General features: G+C 38.3%; 1 protein-coding gene across 1 annotated transcript in view; it reads left to right on the plus strand.

The window, feature by feature from the left end:
- LOC104293923 (serine/threonine-protein phosphatase 4 regulatory subunit 1-like) overlaps nucleotides 1–5,118 on the plus strand; it is a 24,697-nt gene that overhangs the window by 671 nt on the left and 18,908 nt on the right. The window lies entirely within an intron of this gene.

The following is a 5,118-nucleotide window of genomic DNA, read 5'->3' on the forward strand; positions in this document are numbered from 1 at the left end:
TGCATTGCTCTAGAGCGCGGCTGGGGGGTGTGTGTCATTGCCGCTTTGGATGCTGCGTTGACTTTTCTACTAAAAAAATTGGATTTGTTTCCTGCGAGAGGCTCTGTTTGTTTAATACAAATCCGTTGTTGTTTAATAGTACTTGAAAACGTCTAACAGATGGATTCCGCCCCCCCCCCCCAGTCTAGCATAAATAAGCTAATTTAGGAAGAAGGTGGTCTTCAGGAGCAGCAGGGGACGTTAGAATACAAGTGAGATCTAAAGTATTCCATTGGAAAGATGTGCAGGGCCAGCGCCTCTGCGGGCGGGAGGTCGTTCCGTGGGATTTTTTTACTTGCTGCTCTTTGGTGGTGTCAGTCTTTGAGGTTTCTGCATTTCACTAGTAGGTAGTAAAAAAAAAAAAAAAAAGTGTCGTTTATATTTTGATTAAGTTTTGAAAAGAAAAGTTTGGGATCTTTCTCAGTGTAAGTGATGTATAATTGGTGAGATTAATTGCATGTGTAAGAGTTCTTGGTTTGTTTTATGTTTGTGTTTTTGTGTATTGCAAAATGTCTTTAAAGTTTCTCTTATACAAATAAATTGTAACTGTGAGTTTTAAAGAATGAACGTGAAACTGTAAAGCGTTCTCCTTGCTTAATACAGTTATCTATTTGAAAAGCTAGAAATCTAAGAAAATGTAAGCGTGGAGGGTAGCACCTGAAATACATGTGTTTAGTATATAAGGATTTAAATTTTTGAAAGCCCTGTAAGAAGTTGCTTAAAAAGAGGTACTAAAGGTTATCAAGGTTATCACTTGCTGAAGCAAATGTAAGAAGTTTGTAAGAAGTCATCACCTTAGATGACAAAAAGCATGTATGTGTTGAACAGGATTTATGTGAGAAGAAATTGACTGGCCTGTTTCAATGTGCTTATGCTGATGTAAAGACTCTTGCAGTGAGTTCCTCTAGCAGAAGAGCTGCAATGGTTGTTGCTGTAGCACCTTACTGAAGAGCTGAAAATACCTTCCTCTGTCTGCCTGAATTTTAAAAAAGGAACCCCCCAAAAACACAAACAAAACCCTTGATAGTGTTAACGAATGTTTCACTATTTGAATTGATTGGGTCTTTCTGAATTGCTCCCAGTTCCCTTTCCAGTTTTCTCCTCTCTGTTGTAAGAAGTAAACCCCCAAAACTAGTGTCTTGTTTGAGTTTAGTTTGCCAAGTGTGTAAAGCACAAGCAGTGGAAAGAAATGCAAACTTCCTCTAGTGTTCTCTTGTGGGTCTTGGCCCTGAACGGGGTGACCATCACGAGGAGTTGGGTGTTCGTTCTCTGCTAGTGTTCAGGCTTTGGCCATTCCGCTGAGACTGTAACGGATTTGCCTGGTAGGGCGATTCATAAAGTTTGATGGTTGTAGGCAAAACTTTAGTTTGAGTCATGACGTTAGTAAAAATTATCAGATAAAGAAAGTTTTGCCATAAGCAGTAATTAATAAGCTTTTTTTTTTTTATATGGGTCACTGAAAATTTGTGTAAAAGAAATTAACAGTTTCAGGATGAGCATGTAAATAAAGGGATGTGCATTTTAGAGCATTATTGAAATCTTATTTTATGATATAGAAGTATTCTTTATTAAGTTCATTAATTTCACAATGCAGTTAGAATTATGGCATTGAAAGCTGTCTTCTATTTGTGTTACAGCAGACTTCAGATGTCCCATCTAGACTGAGATATCGTTGTGGTAATCCAGTGAGTAGTCTCGCAAAGAGGTCATGGTGTATTTTAGGAAAATCTCAGTGAAATAAATGACTGGAACTGGATTTTTACTTTCTTAACTAAATTGGTGAAATACATTGAAGATCAATTCCATTAAAACAAATGGAGAGACTGGGGGATTCCTTTGAATTTGGGGAAAAGCTGTAGTAAAATCTACTTAAATTCATCGAGTACAATTTGAAACTTGTATTTTGTAAGACAAGATACTGCATCACCCGGAAAAATAATTAGCTTAATCATGCCCATTGTACAATAAAGAAAATGTGTTTTAAAAATTGTTTTTCCTTCTAAAAACTGCGGGAGAGAAAACGACCTCCTTGAGCTTGTGAAATCATTGCATTCTGCACTAGTATTTGCTGGTTTGCATTCGCAAAGTGGATAGTGACACTAGCTAATGATGTTGAATTGCACCGTTAAATCCTGTGACGCTGTCGTGTTTCTTACAGGCTCTAAGCAGCTTTTGAGCCTAGGCCAAACTAAGGCATGGTGAACTCAAGTTCAACTGTGAATACTGTCGCATTTATTCCTGTTTATAGGTGGACAGATTTCAAGCTTGCTTCTTTGATATCATTAGAGGGGAAAAATACTGAATGTTTGATTCGCCTGTGAAAGTACATTAGATAAGTCAAGAAATACTAGTTTGTTATTTTTCTGTAATTTACGTTCTAATACTCTGGCGTGTTCTGAAACTTTTAAGTACCTATGGCTTCTTATTTTATGGAAAAAGAAAATTAACTTCTTGAGAGAGGACAAAATGGATTCTGCCATGACTGTTCCTTACTTATGTTTACTGAGTGTGGAAAAAATTTCAGGTATTTAACTCTCTTGATCCTGAGCATAAGTAGTTTGTTCTGTTGTCCCTCTGGTCCTAGAAGCACTGGTGTGTGCTTAGCTAACTTAAATGAATAATAGAATTACTCCAAGTAGTAAAATTAAACATGTTTAGCGTGTATACAAAATTAGTCCCAGGTGTAGTATTGTAGTCAAACTTAGAATTGAGATTTACTTCATTGTCATTTGAAATAGTAGGAATTTTGAAATACTTGAAGTGAACTGATGAGAGCCTTAATTTTTAAACTGTTTCTTAATTAAAGAACAAGTGGACACTAGATAAAGTTAATGACAGTTATATTGATTTTTATTTTTTTAAACCCTAGTAAATCTTTCTTTGTATAACAAGTGGCTAGACTCAAAAATAACCTAGTGAAAGCATGTCCAATCTGTGGATTTTAAAATGTACGTACATTATAATTGCGTAGATATAAGGATAGTCAGAGTTAGGTTTGGATATGGCGAGTTTGTTGCAACCTCAGAATGGAAATCTGCGCTCCTACATATGCCATATGACCTCCTGTAAGCTTTCAGTGATGCAATAGGTTTCTTTTGAAGTAGCAAATACTGGATGCTGCCTCTTCAGATACTATGCTTGGTGGGAAAGCTAGCCCTAGAGCATGGGGACAGGTCAGTCCCAGACAGATCTGTGCAGTGTAAATTATATACACTTGTGCAGATGGATGTTTTGAACCTGACAGAACCCGAAAATACATAAAGAGCAGCCACTAGAAATAATAATGACCAGTTGAATAGAGATAAGGGTGTCAGTGCAATACATAGTCATTATAAAAAGCTATGAATAATTAGCATATGTTTCTGATGATGTAGCTGTAGGTTCACTTGTAGTATCTGGGTATGCATCTGAAATGTGAATATTTAGTCTAATCCCACAGCTTTCTTCTGTTTGAATCTTGTTGAACTTGTTGGTCAGAGCATATTGTCTGCAAGAATTGGAGAATTCAGAATTGCTCTAGTCTTAATTTAACTGGGTTCCTTGGAGACTGTGCTTTCTTAAACCAGTCTGTATTTTATTTTTTTTTTCCCTGAAGACCCAGGCATAACATTTTTTTCCAAGTATGTTCAGATGATTTCTTCTTTCAATGAGCTGTATTTCTGAGAACATTTTGGCTCGTGGAAAGCAGAGTTTTATATATGAAATGGGAATTTTTCTGTAAAACAAACAAAAAAAAAAGCTGAGGTCTGGTACATCTCAGTAATAGGGATTATTTTTTTTTATAGAAAAAGTTATTTTATAATTTGTATTAATGTACTTTAGAGCCAAAGTTCATTGTTCCAGATCTCAGATAAAAGCGTTCTTTAGAGGAGATTGTAATATAAAACTGGTAAAGTAAGAGTGAGGGTAGACCTGAAGTTTAATTATCCTGATTAAGGTACAGCCACTTCAATCCTGAAGAAATCGTTGTATCAGAGATCTTGGAATTGCATATACACATAATTTAACCCACTGGCAGTTTCAGAGTGTATTGTGAAATAACACATACTTTCCTTTAACGTGGAGAAGCTTTGTACTGATTGGGATGACATATTAGGAAGGACTGTAATTTTTTTTTTTTTTTTTTACTTAAACCATAATGCTGAAGATAGGGGTTATGTAGTACTTAATCTTTAAAGTGTGTCAGTGGGAGAAGGTATTTTTGTTCTTCCTGTTTTACAAACAGGGGAAACTGGTGCTATAAATGAAACTAGTCTAGGTTTGCTTTTAGTTGTTTCGCCAAAGCTGTCCTGTTTTTTAATATGGAGGTTCATGTAAGCTCTACTGCCTGAAGACAGGAGGTCTCTGCCTGTATGGTAAACATAAGCTAGAGTGCCTAGACTGTAGCCTCATAGGCACAGTTTCAGATACAGCCTGTTTGGCTCTCATTGTGCTTTCAAGATATTACCAGTCTTGTGCTTTCTTTGCTGATTTAAAAACCTAATATTGTGTCCTGCCAAGTCAGAAAGTGGCTTGTTGTCTTCATTGGTTGTCACTCTCAGCCCATACGCTGGTTTGAGACTACCACTTGCATATGCAGGGAACTCCAGGCCGGTCGGTCTGACCTCGGTGCCTGGGAAGGTCGTGGAACAGATCATCCCCAGTGCCATTACACAGCACGTGCGGGAGAACAGGGTGATCAGGCCCAGTCAGCACGGGTTTGTGAAGGGCAGGTCATGCCTGACCAACCTGATCTCCTTCTATGGTAAGGTGACCCACTTAGGGGATGAGGGAAAAGCTGTGGATGTTCTCTACCTGGATTTTTGCAAGGCTTTTGACGCCGTTTCCCACAGCGCTCTCCTGGAGAAACTGGCTGCTCGTGGCCTGGACAGGTATACTCTTCGCTGGATAAAAAACTGGGTGGAAGGCTGGGCCCAGAGAGTGGTGGTGAACGGAGTTAAATCCAGCTGGTGTCCGGTCGGAAGTGGTGTCCCCCAGGGCTCGGTGCTGGGGACAGTTCTCTTTAATATCTTTATCAATGATCTGGATGAGGGGATCGAATGCACCCTCAGTAAGTTCGCGGATGACACTAAGCTAGGC

The sequence above is a fragment of the Charadrius vociferus genome, unplaced genomic scaffold, assembly GCF_000708025.1.
Source record: "Charadrius vociferus isolate BGI_N301 unplaced genomic scaffold, ASM70802v2 scaffold259, whole genome shotgun sequence".
NCBI lineage: Eukaryota > Metazoa > Chordata > Aves > Charadriiformes > Charadriidae > Charadrius > Charadrius vociferus.